Here is a 15,814-nt window from a genome sequence, read left to right as displayed (position 1 = left end):
ATTTTGATTGATAAGGGTTTTGTCCAAGTGAATTGTGGCAACTGAAGTCTCAAACGTTCAAAGATTATCTTGGAGATTCCAGACCTATGGATTGTGTTTTGGACACCCTGGTACCCCCTGGGTACTTCGGGAAGAAGGTCCAGAAGGTTGTAGTGGTTTGGAGCAGCTTTGGAAAAAAGTTCCATAAGGGGACCAACTCAAACCCGAGAGCCAAGCTGGTGACCTTCAACCTTCAATTTATCCTGGTCAAGGGCAACTAGATGCCCCAATGTGGCTCTATAGGTTTTTAAGTTCTATAGAGTGCTACATCTTTAAACATTCTTATCTCTCATTCCCTATATTGGATGTTTGTTGTTTTGGTATTATTTTAAAGACACAAATATTTCCTATTTGTATAATTTGGTGTGGGATTTTTATTGTGTGTTGTGTTTTATGTATTTACTGACTGGGTGTTTTTAAATGCTTTATATACCTGTCTCTTAAGTTAAGCCTGCCTGCTCTCAGCTAAGCTTCCTAGGGTTGAGCATGAGAATAATTAACTGAGACCTACTCTGAGCCCTAGACTGTGTCAGTGGCTTTATTGCCAGTGGCAGATGCGTTTGTAGCACTACTAACAATTTACTTTCCAACAGTCACACCGTCAGGGCCACTGGAAAAACTGTCATTCGTTTATTTTGACTAGCACGAGCAACGTGTGAGTGTGGCTTCATGCTGCACTTGTTTTATTTTCACCTTAAATTAGTTGCTGTCTAAATCTGCTGTAGTCAGACTTTTCCTGTCAGCGCCGGGACGCCCCTGTGCTGGGGCAGCTGTCGCGCTTAATAAAAATGTTAACCTGACAGTAACCTTCTTTAATAGAGATACGTATGAGTCATATAAATAAGAAATCAACTGGCAAACAGTAAATATAACTAATTTGAAAAGAAGAAATAAAGACAATGACAAAACCAAAATCAAGTAATTATTGGTAAATGAAAACCACAACTTGGAGCATTCTAAAGCTGCATTAGAATAGAGGGACGAAAAGAAAACCTACACTATATTTTTTACATTGAATTTAATTTATTTAGACAATTAAGTCCATTAAAATAGTTGATGCAAAGCGAAAGTATCACAAATATGGGTGAATCAAACTGGAAAATCTGTACAAATACGCGTCTCATTATATAATTCAATCAAGTGCTACATAAAATAATGCTGGAATGACATGCTAACTTGGATAGGTTGAATAAAAGCTTGTGAAAATGAGCGAGTGACCTTGTTTCATGCTGAGTTTGAGGGGCGGTAAACTAGTCTTGTGTTTTGTCTAACTATGTGATCTTAGCTAGACCAAACTGCACCTATGTAATTTGATTAAATTTAAAATGAATAAAACTATACTTCAATAAATACAAATAAAAGCGCCTTAAAATATTTAAGAAATATTAGTCGCCGTCTGTTGGGCAGCCCTTCTTATTTATCCAACCTCTAATAGAAGCCTGCCAGCTCCTGCAAAATAGTTGCTAAACTGTGCTAGATCCTATGGAATCACTGAGGTATAAATGAGCGATAGAGCCTCCTTACAAGTTCTTGTCCCACGCTGCACAAAGATAGGCCTTAAGTATCTTTGTCTCTGTTGTATTAAGCTAACGCTGCAGCACATATGGTTTTGTTACACATACAGGATTCAAGTAGTCCGCATACAGATTTACACACTATTTTATTTGCATGTGTAAGATTGATTGTTGCTAGGGCCTGGATTTCTCCTAAACCTCCACATGTTGCGGAGTGGTGGATGCTAGTCAATGACATTTTTATGATGGAATTAGCACTGGCCAAAGTAAGGGGTTTTCGCTCTATGAGAAAGTGTGAAAGAATCTGGGGAATGTTTATCTAATTTTGAGTATAGACCTTTTTCTTTTCAAAGTATTGTTAAGATTATAATAACTTTGTACCTAGGATACATTTTTATGTCATATGATTTTCTCGCTTTAATTTATACCTCTGTATTAACAACTTACAGTGAACTGTTTTATGGTATGTTCAAAATGAATGACTTTTGTTTTTGTTTTTTCTGTCTCTCGCAATGTTAATAAAAATGTTTAAAGAAAAAAAAAAAGAAAAAAAAATGAGCTAACGCTGCAGCATTCAATGTGGGAAACTGATTCGGAGCGGTATTTACACAGACTACATTGCTCTTGTCCCTGCCCCCAGTTCTTCCAGTGTATTCCCTTATGCGTGTTAATAGGAGCCTTCAATATACTTGAAATCATATATTCCAATAACTACTCTCAAGTATGGATGACAGAAGAAGACTTTATGTGATGATGCAAGCTAGTCCTCGCGTCTGATGCTTTTTACTTGATTTATGCCCAGTTCCCTCGTGACCTTCCTGGCGAGTAACTTTAGTTTGTTCTTTAGTTGAGCTTTAGTAATTGGGAGGTCTATCAAATGTGCTGGATCCATTTTTGGCATTGATTTGGCTGAGTCAAGATATTTCGACCCAGCGCTTTCCTTGTCTGAAAATGTATTCTTGAGGGCACCCTGCAAAAACTCAGGAAAACATCACTAGTGCTGCAATCTTAAATATGAGTTCTGTGAGAAAAGAAAAGAGGAAAAAAATAAAATAAATGACTATGGGCCATATGTAGGAAACAAAATTGCGATCGCAACGAATTTCAGCATTTGCAATCGCAATTTAGGCAGTGTGCATTATAGCACACAAAAACTCACTCGCAAAATAAGGAATCGCAAAATGTGCGATTCCTTATTTTGCAAATGCATTCAAGGAATCCCAATTTGCGATTCCTTGAGTGCAATGTAGGAAGCACCCAAGTTGTGGGATTTTGGTATAAGGAATTGCAATTTAACACCAACTTCAGATTGGTGGTAATTTGCGATTTCTTTGAAAAATGCACTTTTTTGCATTTTTCAAAGTAACATGTGGCGCACATACATGCCCTTTGGGCATGCATGTGCGCCACATGTGCACACATGCTTATTTCAGGGGTACAACAGGGTGTCCTATTGACACCCATGCAATCTTGAAATTGCATTCTCAATTTGCGATTCTCTAATTGGGAATCACAAATTGAGAATGTCTTCCCATTCATTCCTATGGGCCTTCTATTTTATAGGAATGAACAGGAAAGTATTCCTTATTTGCAAATCTCAATTTGTAATTCGCAAATAAGGAATATGTAGGATTCGCAACATATTTTTCAAATCCTACCTACATTGCGTTTTATGATTCCCTAATTGCCATTCCCTAAAAATTGCAATTTGAGCATCGCAAAAAACGTTTTACATACATATGGCTCTATGTCCATAAAAGTGAATTAGTAATTTTATTGCCAAAAGGCGTGACATGTAGGAAGATACATTGGAACCTAAACAGTGATTTCCCACTAGGATGTCCATTCAGGAGTCAAAGTAAGAGAACCTGAAATCCAAGGTATAAGAAAAATAACATTTTTATAAGAAGAAAGTTCCTTATGATATCAGGAAACCAGGTGCCATATGTTTAAAGAGGTAGAACAAAGAGATAAAGAAAGGTGCTGTTCCCCATTTCGAAGCATGTGATGCAAACAATATTACACCATGTGCCATTGTGAGGAATAAAGTTCAGAGGTTAACAAAAGCAGAAAGTTGAATACCAAATATCAATCCTCATTCAAATTTAAAAACCAATGACCATCCAGTGGAACAGGATATTTAAAACAAATTAAATATCTGGAAGGGAAGATACATCGTTTAGGCCCTCATTCCCATATCATTAGTTGGTTTCTAGACTGAAAAAAAAACAGAATTCATTGATATCCGCAAAGCATCTTTTGTGAAACTGTCGCCTTCCTATATCGGAGATACAACTGATTTTTTAACAAGAGTAGACAATATATGTTGGGACATGCTCTTAGCAACAATGGATGTAAAAGCTTTGTAAATGTATATTTCACATGATGAGCGCTTGAGTAGCATGGAATATGTTTGAACAGCAGAACAGCTAACTTACTATCTCATAGGAAAATGCTGTTAACTATGGATGATTTTGTTTTGAATAATAATTATTTCTTTTACAAAGACATTTGTATACCATCAAACACATGGAACTACGATGGATTCAAGCTCAGTCCACAGGGATAGGATGCCAGAGGGGCGCCTCTCACACTGCTTGGTACTTGTTGCCATACTCAGCACGGGTGTACTTCAGGGTGCGAGTGGGCCACAGTTCCTTAAGATGGCAACATGGACTGGCCCAATCAGGGAGCTCCAGCCAGGGCCTCAGTACAGCTGTGGCAGTCCTCATGAGCTCTGTAGAGGTTCATCACTCCTTCCAAGAGACATGACACTCAGTTGTAGATGACAAGGTGGTCTGGGGATGAGGAAGAACAAGTTAGATGCCGTGGTTGAGCGAGCTCCTAACCAGGAGCCGGCCATCTTAGTGGTGGCCACACTCTGCCCCATTATCTGGTGTCTTCACCTTCTTGCGCTATAAAGAACATTGATCCTAGAGTGGGGTCCTTTAAAAGATTAAACTCTCCACGAGAACTGTAGGAAATTGGGATTTTGGTTGAGGGGATTGTAAACCTCCTCAAGCAATAACCACAATCTTGACATGTGGAGAGGTGTGGTGCAGCTGACTTCGGAGCACAGGGTTCAAGGTTTAATCCCTGGTTCCAGCGGCAGATCAGCTCAGCACTGTGTGACTCTGGGCAATCGCTCATTTAATTTCCACGATGGACCCTACCGCCTTGAGACCAGAAAGGGTGAGTAGTTTGTGCCTTACAAATACGGATTTGCATATTTTTGGTTTTTTTACAGTGAACTGCAAAAAGTCACTAAATTAACCTGTGCTTAACCCTCTGGTAGCTTAACAGAAAGGCAGTCATGCTTGAATTACTTGCAATTTGTAAAATATTCATGCAGGAATTAAACAGTAATAAAGTTAAAACACAGTGCAAAATATTCCTATAGTTATTTAGAAAAAAGAGAAAATTATAATAAATATAAAGTCACCAACAGGACTTAAATCCAATCTGTAGAACCAGAATTATGTTTTTTTGTTTTCAGTAAAAAGTAATGCCAAAGAGATCAAAGCACCAACCATGGACATCTTGTCATGTGAGAATGGGGCAAAGTGAAAGGTTATGGCCAACTGCGATGTAGTGCGGTTCAGATACACATGGTAGAATGTGCCTAATCTTGACTTACCTCCAGACTTAGAAGAATTTTTAAAGAAAATTGAGAAAGTAAAGTGCAGCAGAGGAACACAGCCTGTGGTGTCCGAGGAGGAGGCGTAATCGCCGAGTAGCTGCTGGATGAAGTCACAGTGAAGATTCTTAGGTTTTAAATTGGTCATTGTTTTTTAAAGTTGACAATTTCCAGCACGACAAAGCTGCGGGCTGTAGCCACCAAGTGCTCCACTAGACCAGGTACCCTTCCGAAAATGAGCTGCTAAATAAGATTTGCTGCATTGGAGAAGAATGTGGCAGGAGAGACTATAAATTCAGGCTGATCAATGATACACCTTTGGCGGATCATCAAGCTGATAGGTCCTGGCTTCCTGTTTGTAGTAGAATGGACCACATTTTGGTTTATGGCTCTTTGGGCATCTTTAGCAATACTGCAAGGGTCAGGACTGGTGAGACAGCAAATAAAGGGCAGTACTCACGTCAGGCATGATCCAGGTATGAGTTCAAGGTTACTGTGGCTTTATATGTCTCTGTAGCTCAGAACAGGTAACCAGCTAACTTGCTCTTAAATTCGCTATGGTAGTCCTGGGATCAAGCAGCAAGGTGGGTCTCAATCTGCAGGGCAGTGCTTTCAAAGTATAAGGCAGTCCTTCTGGGGGTACTCTGCAGGCCCAGGAGTGAGCTGAAGAGGTGGTCTGAGAGTCTAGTATTTGTACCTGGTACTAGACTTTGAAGTGGGGCAAACCTCTAGGCTTACCTCCATATCTGGTTCTGGAATTTTCCTTCCTCCTCTGCCCAAGGGGTTTATGGTGACAAATGGCTGGTGTCTTTCTGGGTGTACTGGGGGCAGCGCCTTTAAAATATAAGTGGGGCAGAAAACAGCTCCGCCCCTCCCATTCTGGCAGGATAGCCTATCCTGACAACACCATAATACACAAAAGCTAACTGACAACTATTCACAGATATGTGACTCAGGGCACAGGCTGCAGGCACCAACTATTTAGGTCAAGAAAATGCCAACTTTCTAAAAGTTTTGAAAAAAGCAGGTGCTGACCATACAAAAAAGTGTTCTCCTTCTTTAGAGTGACAAATAGAGAAAATTTCAGAATTTGTCTGGTATTAATTATTTTATTCCCTTTTACTTTTTGTTTTTTAGATTTAGAAATTCATTTATACGAAAAAGACATACCATATACTTTTAACATACACTTATTCAAAAAAACATATACAAAAAGACATTGGATGTAAGCAACAGAACATCAATCTGAACATTTCATATATACATTTGAACAAATATTTGTGCATCACCATAAATATTCATTATTTGCACTATCTTCCTTGAAAAAGAAGAAATCAGATGGAGAGAACACTAAATGTTCAAAACAATACAAGAAATACTGAAGGACTTAATCTCAATTTGGTGTTGGCCAAATGGAGATCACTTTTTTGTATGGTCAGCACCTGCTTTTTTCAAAATATTATATATGGTCCAGCTGACCTTACGTCCCCGGACCTATCTCCCTGTTATACAAAAAATTTCTAAAAGTGGCATTTAAAGAATTGTTAACTTAAAATCTAACTTTACGACTAAAGAGGATTTTAAATTCCAATTATTTTGAGACCAAACATGACATTCATTCCTACCTGCTCCCAATCAAATGTTAGCACCTAATAAATGTATTTTGAAAACTCAGTGTTATCCTGTGAGTGATATAGGCCTCACAGTAGGGAAACATTAATTTGAGAGTTTTTCACTGCCAGGACATATCCAAAAGTGCATGTTCAACTATTTATATACACTGTAGCTTGCCCTGGGATATTTTTAGAGCCTATATTAGGAGTGACTTGTTTGTATTAAAAAGAGAGGTTTAGGCCTGACAAACGTTTTATTTTTGTCAGGTTGAATAGGCACTTTAAAACTGCCATCTGGCAGCAGTGGTAGGCCTGAGACATGTTTTAAAGGGCTACTTAGGTGGGGGCATAAGGAAATGCCAACTTTATAAACGTGAATAAGAGGATTACAATTAAAAATGAAAACAGAAGTTGTTGATGATAAGGATACATTCCTGATCTCGCAGTGCGACAGATGGGTGTGCTTCAGGTTGCCCCGCTGGATAAATGTTCCAAATTTGGCATTTTTAAAATTGTGACTTAAAATCCAACTTTACTACTGAAGAGGATTTTAAGTTACAATTCTTTTGAGACCAAACATGAGGTTCATTCCTACCTGTTCCCAATCCAACGTTAGCCCCTAAGGAATGTAATATGGAAACCCAGTGTTGTGCAATGGGAGAGATAGGCCTCACAGTGGTGAAAAAATAAATTGGGATTTTTTACTACCAGGACATATCCAAAAGTGCATGTTTGACTATTCAAATACACAGAACCCTGCCCTGTGGGCTTTTTGCAGCCATTGTTAGGAGGGACGTATTTGTAATAAAAAGAGAGGCTTAGGCCTGACAAACAGTTTATTTTTGTTGCCCCTCATCAGTCTGGCTAGCTTAAATCCAGTGGCACAGTGAGTCTGGGACCCAGGTATGGGCATACCCAGCACACTTAGGGTGAGAAAGAAAAAGACACCGAATGATAGTTGGAATGCAGAACAAATCAAACATTTTCCCCCAAGCAAGAGATCTGGATAAAATCCATCATTCTTTTGCCTATGCTTTACTGCGTACTATAAACTGTTGATCAGCAGTAAAGCATGCCACTGAAATAGCGGAAACTATCTTACAATACAATATTGACACCTGGGGCCAGATGTAGAACGGTCGGTAACGGCCAAAAATCGGTATTTTCGGGCGTTACCGATCGGTAAATAGGTGATAGGTATGTAGGGGGCATTATTTTACCGAATCGGTAAAATTACCGATTCGGTAATTTTACCAATTCGGTAAAATAAAAAAAATCTGTAAATTTACCGAATCTAAGACTCCCAGATGTAGGTGGGACTCTTCAGAGTCCCAGGAGCCTTACCTAATCGGTATTTTACCATCAAATCCAATTTGATGGTAAAATACCGATTCCGGTGTGCATGCACATGTGTGCATGCACACCTATGCCATGTGACAGGCAGACCTGCCCTTAGGGCATGTATGCCTGCCACATGGCACCCAAGCCTGTTTTCGGGGTGCCAGAGGGTGTCAAATTGACACCCCCTGCACCCTTGTGAAAATCGGTATTTACCGATTCGGTAAATACCGAATCGGTAATGCCCATTCATTCCTATTGGCTTCAAAGCCCATACGAATGAATGGGCATTACCGATTCGGTATTTACCGAATCGGTAAATACCGAAATCATCCGAATCGGTATTCCAGCACATCTAGAATACCTACATGTCCACCCCATAGATTTACCGATTTTTAATTACCGAATCGGTAGAATCCGGTAATTAAAAATTGGTAAATCTATTTCACCTACATCTGGCCCCTGGTTTCTAACTGAAACCAGGCTAAATGAACACTCATCCCTTTACGTCGACCTCCTTGCCCCACTGGGCTTCTCAATTATTGGCTGTGACTAAAAGGATCGCAGGGGTGGTCGAGTAGCCATCATACACAAAAGTGATCACTGCCTAACTCCCTTCCGCACTACCAAATACCATGCTTTAGAATATCTAGGAGTTCAGCTATTCCCACTGGTCTCCAACTCTATCAAACTCCATGTCATCTCTCACCCTCCAGTTGACAACCCACAAGTCCTTGAAGACTTAACAGACCTAATACAGGAAAACTCCCTAAAAGACAGCACAGATCTTGTACTAGGAATCCTACAATACATGCTTTAGCCACCCTTTTGTGAAGCAAACAATCTTACTCAACACGGCAGTAAACAAACTTGCATTAAGTGATCAAACCTTGAAGCAATCATCTCTAAACATAACACCACTCCACTCTATCCTACCATCTGACTAAACTGATCACGATCTAACCCTTTTTGCTCTCAATACCAACAGCCCACCCCAAACAAACCATCCCAAGCACATGGGTGAGGAACATAGAATGTATTCCCCAGGCAGAATCAGAAGTATTATTTAGTTTCCAAATCCTACCTCCACCTGATCATACCAACCACTACCAGACAAAAGTGGTAGAACGTGTTGAAGCAGTCGCCCCTCTAAAACTCAAGTAATCAAGAAAAATCCCCTCCATATCCTGGTTCAATAAAGACATTAACATTTAGAAGTGTCAACTTCGACAGGTCTAAGGAAATTAGAGAGAGCAGCCTCGTTAACCAATCTGTTGATCCTCCGGGCTGAAGGACTAAACTACAAAAAAACATCTTCAGAGAAAAAGACCCCTTTATCCGAGAATAACTTGACAGGTTTAAGAACAGATCCAAAGACCTCTTTAACATCATGAAACCGCATACCTCCTCTTTCCCCCAACACTCAATTAATGACTCTACTAAGTGCTGAGAAAGAATTTGCAACATTCTTCATTGAAAAAATATTTAACATCGGACTTTCTCTTAAACTAACCACCTCCCGCCCTATACCAAGAATGCCAACTCTTGCAAAAAGTGTCCACCAAAGCCCTACCTCCAAAAGACAGCTGTCTCCCCCTCTCTGCAACACAGGTCACCAACCTCAACCCTTTGCAATTGAAACATGATGCGACCTGGACTGAATTTAACCCTATCCTTGAAGAAGTCCTCACATTACTCACCAGCATGGATCTGATATTGTGCATCTCTGAAACCTTACCTGTGACACTTGTTAAAAATCTCAATCACATATCTCTCCTATATGGACGAAAATCATGAACACCTCTCAATCAAGTGGCTCCATGCTGGTCTGCCTCAAACTCAATCAAGTCCAAAGACAAGCCAGTCTGCGCCCGCCCGTGTCCATTCAATGCCAGGGGCCACAACCCCTGGTTCTTTTACACTGAAAAGACAAGTTCATTCTGCGCAAGAGCTGCTGATGTTGCACCAGGTGCATCTTCCCAACTGCACTACTGTTAGGAATGGGGAGGGCCCCCCTGACTGTCAGCACTGTGAGTTAATCCTCACTTCTTCTATTAGGCACAATGAGCATAACAGAAGGCCACCAAGCAAAGTTGGCTTTCCCTGCACGTTTATAGCCACTTATTCCAACAATAGCAAGGTTAAGTTACTTGCACCGTGTCATTTCGTTTATATTTAATACCACAAATTCTGCCCTCTATGATATACAAAAATCGGGGCTTTGTTTAATAAATAAATACTTGGAATAACACTCTAAAGCCGCCAATAGTTTATCATAAATGAGTCCGTTCTAAACACTATCAAGAACCCACTCTGCCCTTTACATTATACAAAAATCGGGGCTCTGTTTAAGGAACAAATACTTAGAATAAACATCCTTAAATCACCAATAGCGTAACATAAATGAGTCCGTTCTCTATTATTCGCGTCTTTATGCAGCGAGAAAACTACAAAAATGGCACTCGCTTTTGACGAATGCTTCATCTAACTGAGTCCATTTTTGCTTGTGGACAACACTCGATTTAGCGTAGGACACAAAAAAAACGACCAAAATGGCGTGGCTAGCCGGAAAAACTAAGCGGTATTATGATCAGGTGTGGGCCATTATTTAATTAACAACAACTATTATGCATATAATTAGAACCACCACGCCTTGGTCTCCATACCGACTCTGGAGACCGGGGAGACCAGGCGGACGGCTCGTGTTACCACCGATCGAGGTAAGAGGATGCCCTGGGATCACCTTAAACTCGGAGGGCTTCACTCCTGGTTCTAGTACGAATTACCGGCCGTATTTATAGGCAAAACTTTGTATTAAACAGACAAATCGATTATGGCACTTTGCTTGACATCTGCCTGCACTATGCCAGTTTTTCCACATTTGTGTGCTTTGAATCTTAAAGTTGTGAGCACACATACGAGTGATATCAAGTGAAGCCTAATATTCTAGTCTTCTAACAATGATAAGAAAAAATAATTTTTGATAAAGGCGGTTTTTAAGTCCTCTGTTAAAACCCCTTGTTTTTCAACAAAAAAGGTTTATGCATTATTTGTAGAGAATTCTCTCCATGCTTATAATTAATTACAAATTAGGCATAAAACTCGAACCTTCCTTTAACTGCCTATACAGGTGAGAAGTTCACGGGGAACATCCTTTACAACGCGGATGTTACACCGCAGTTCCCCTACGACGCAACTTTTACAACGCAAGTTGTAGCAACGAATTGCGCTGGGGGGCGCTCCAGGATAGTAAATAGTTTAATTTACTATCCAACTCCTTCCCTACTATCCACGGGGACTGGAGTTGGAATAGTAAATTAAACTATTCACTATCCAGCCCCCAACAACGCAAGTCGTGGTAACGACTTGCGTTGTAAAACATGCGTCGTAAAGTACTGCGATGTAAAACATCGCGTTGTAACAACATACATCCGAAGTTCGCCTTCAAGTTTACCAAAGAAGTGACGAATTTTGAAATAGTCTTAAAAGACTCTGAGGAATGAACACGATGATACATAAGTGACCTATTCTGCTACATACTAGGCGCTTGGAAGAGTCTCCTCTAACACTACATAAACTCTGCGCACTACCACCAAGTAAGCTTTTAATCTTGATGAGCAAGAATGCAGAGATTATGCATTACAGTGACAGTTGGATGTGAAACTGAATATTATTGTTACTTCACATATAGATCCTCTAGACGATCAAGTGGAGGTGTATAACACTATAAAGATTACTCCACTCCAGGATCAAGACTGGCACTGCAAATTGAAAATGCCCTAATAGTAAGACCTTATGATCACTAGTAGCTATGACCCTGTATGATTCTAGATAAAAAACTCTTTTCTGTAAAAAATCCTCATGTAATGTATACTAATGATATGTCACATATACCTTTTTAGATTCATGAAGTTTTTAACCATAGTCCTGAGGAAGGTGTTCTACCCATCTAAGCACCGAAACGCGTCGACAACACTGGCTTTTTAAATTGTTTTCATATGCTTTTACATTGTATCTTTGTGTAAGAAATATAATATGTATGTAACTTTATGGAAAGAAAATGTTCATGTCTAATTATTTGATATAAGAAACATTTTCTTTTTTAATAAATGTGATATTTTGATATAATCTATGGTCTGTTGGTATATGTGTTACTGAGGATATTTGAGTTTTCTAGACAGGTGTCCTGCTTCACTAGTTACATTCATATACAACTACACTTAAAAACCACAGAAAGGAATCTCCCCTTTTTTTGCTATATTATTTCCCAGTCCTTTCTGGGTTCATCAGGGAAAACTCTCTCTTTTTCCGGTTTAACCAAACTGAAGACCATCATAAGGCAACACTCCAATGTCCATGGTCAGGTCACACTGAGTTTGTATTCTACAATAATAACTGCCATTCCCTTCCAAAACACAAGCTCATACCTTGAATTTCCTGCTAGATATACAACCAGATGCTGTTTTCTTAACAGTGACTTGGCTCCATGAGGGCTCGGTCCTTGATGTAGCTGCTGGCCTCTTGCCAAACTTTACTAATATTTGGAAAGATAGGAAACATAAGATAGTTGGGGACATGGCAATTATCTACAAAACCATATTTGAGTGCAAGACAGAAGATTTCACAGTTCCCTACTGTGAAGCCTTACTCTTTGGAATCATATGTTCACCTAAATCTACATTTTCGGGCATATTATTGTACCGTTCCCTTGACACAGCGGCAAAATGTGTTCTCTCTGTCCCAGATTCAGCAGCCCATCAGATTCTGAAGGCTGCAAATTTTACAATTATGGGAGCTCTTAACCTTCATTTAGATGACCCTAAATGCACAAAATGGATCTTGTTTACGTCTGATTTGGAGATGATGAATTTGAGACTGTGCAACTCAAACCCCCCCATGTACTCGGCCAGCTGTTGGACCCTATATTTTAAAATGTGCCTGACATTATCAGTCTCCCTTCTCTTCCACTATCCTGGTTTAATTATTTTGCAGTACCTTTTATGCTAAAGGTGGTGTCTCTCCTCCAGTTCGGCGTTGGAATGGAAAACGAGAAGTTGGGCCAATCTAAATGTTCCAACATTTAATAAGACTCTGTAAGAGAGGAGACCTGATCTCAAAACAAATAAGAGATCATGAGATTATACACAACTGGCTTATGGATGCAGTAGTAACATGCCACCCTCTCTCACTTAAATGCTTGAGTAAACACTTGCCCCTGAGACTTTGGTTTACGGACATACTAAATTGGGGAAAAGACTAAGGGGCATATTATCAAGGGGGTTTATCTCCGCTTTTTTGGCTTTAAAAGCCAAGAAAGCGGAGATGAAATGATCTCCCTATTACCCAGCTGTCGCTAACACCAGCTAGCGACAGCTAGTAGGAGATAGCGAACATCTTGGGCCCCGCTTTGCATGTCAGTGATATTTTAATGACATGCAAAGTGGGCGTGCCAAGATGTTAGCGACTGGAAACAGTCGCTAACATCGCTATCTCCTATTACCAACTTTTGGAGATATTCGCGCTAAGTGCGAATATCTCCAAAAGCTAAAACCTGCCCCTGAGCAGTTCTTAGCCATGTTATCCAATGGTGGGTGGATAACATGGCTAAGAGCATTAGCTCAGTAATGCATGAATATCGCGGACTTTTCAGCGATATTCATGCATTTCGACCGATTTTTATCGCTTAGGAGATATACCTTAATAATAGCAAGGTTCCTAAGCGATACAAATCGCCGCAGCTCGGCAATAAAAATATCTCCGCTAAACCAACATAGCGATAATTATCGCTAGTTGTTGGTAATATGCCCCTTAGTGTAAAATGTTGGAAAGGTGTTGGAGGAAACACTACAATGAAGATTCTTAAATTGTATACAAAAAAGACTTAAGTGATTATCATAATCTCTGCAAAGTCCCCTGTGAAGGGTTTTTCTCCCAAAAGATCTCACAAGCACAAAACTGTGCTAAAAATCTCTTTAAAGTGGTTAAGGAGCTATCCGGCACTGGGAAACTGATGACTTCTCTTGCCCTCACCCATAGCCAATGTGAAGAACGTGCTTTCTTCTTCATTGACAAAGTTGAAAATATGCATTTCTTGTTGTGAAGCAAAAACCCACGGGATGCCTTGCAGGAGGTAGTGGACTCATCAAATATTAGACGGGATCCCATTGTAACCGACCCCATAGTTAAGATAAGATCCTCCTTCAAACTGGATACATGGGCTCCCCTGTTTTTTTCTCCTTCAATCGCCTTCTTCACTAATTATGGTTCCCTCCTTGTTCCCATACCCCCACATGTGTTGGGGCAGGTGGATCCTTCCCTACTATCAATGGTAATGGAGCTTTTAAATGCCTCCATAAAGGACATAAAGGAGGGCCTAGCTCCCCATAGATGTAAGCATGCCATGGTCCTTTCCCTCTTAAAGAAAGCTAATTCTGACCCTTCTATTCCATCTAATTTCTGCCCTATCTCGTTGCTCCTCATTTTCTCAAAAATTCTGGAGAAGCAAATCAATGGACAGCTGGCCTCCTTTGTTGAACCTAGAACTATTTTCATTCCTCTCAATCGGGTTTCAGAGCTGGTTTCTCTACTGAATTCACTCTTTTGGGGGTGACTGAAATGTTAAGGCACTGTTTAGATGGAGGCAAATCTGTGGCATTCATCCTATTGGATTTCCATTCAATATGGTGTCCCATCATATTCTGTTGAGAGCCCTACAGTCATTGGGCCTGGATAGAATAGCAGTGGGAACCTGGAATTCATTGTCGGTGAAACAACAAGTAGCCAAGGTGTCATCCACCTGTTTTGCAGTCCTGCAATGACTAAAGATGATTTCATGGCTAATCTCCCTCCCAACACAGAGAACTGTAATCAAGGCCTTTGTAACTTCAAGACTGGATTATGGTTGTCCTTTATTTGGGAGATGATAAATCGACCATCCAGAGGCTACAGCTGGTGCAAAATACAGCAGCAAGGCTTCTTAAGCGCCTGCCTAAGTTTACCTCTGTTTTAGCGATTTAATGAGACTTACACTAGTTGATGGTGTCGAATCGGGTCAAGCTTAAGGCGCTGTGCTATATGTTTAGAATCAAAACAGGCTCAGCCCCTAAATACCTGCAGGACCTGGTTCAGTGTTACCATCCCTCTCATCCCTTGCAATCCGCTCAACAAATCTGGTTTGTGGTTCTAAAAATCAGATTGGCACGCATGAGAGGCTGGTCTTTTTCTTACGGTGGACAGACTTTATGGAATTTCTTGCCAGCCTCCCTGCAAGATGAGACCTCTTTTTTCGCTTTACGCAAGGGATTGAAAACCTTTTCATGTAATTACCTCTTTTACTCCCTACCCTTGCCTGGCGCTGGGAAAAACCTTGGCGTAGCCCTGCGCCCTTCAAATTTTGAAATAATAAAAATAATAAGTCATGCCCCTTATCAAAAAACTACAGACCAATAACTAACCTTCCTCTCCTTGCCAAAACCATCAAGAATTGTGTGCTTGCACAGCTCAACAACCATATTGAAAAATACAACTTGCACGACATCTTCCAATCTGGGTTCTGGGAAGCCTGCAGTACACAGACTTCACTTCTGAACATCATAAACAACCTATACAGGTCTCTAGATGATGGCCAGACATGGATCGTAGTCCTTCTGGACCTCTTCGCTATATTTGAAACG

Source organism: Lissotriton vulgaris, chromosome 6, assembly GCF_964263255.1.
Source record: "Lissotriton vulgaris chromosome 6, aLisVul1.2, whole genome shotgun sequence".
NCBI classification, from domain to species: Eukaryota; Metazoa; Chordata; class Amphibia; order Caudata; family Salamandridae; genus Lissotriton; species Lissotriton vulgaris.
Note: the sequence above shows the minus strand (reverse complement) of the source record.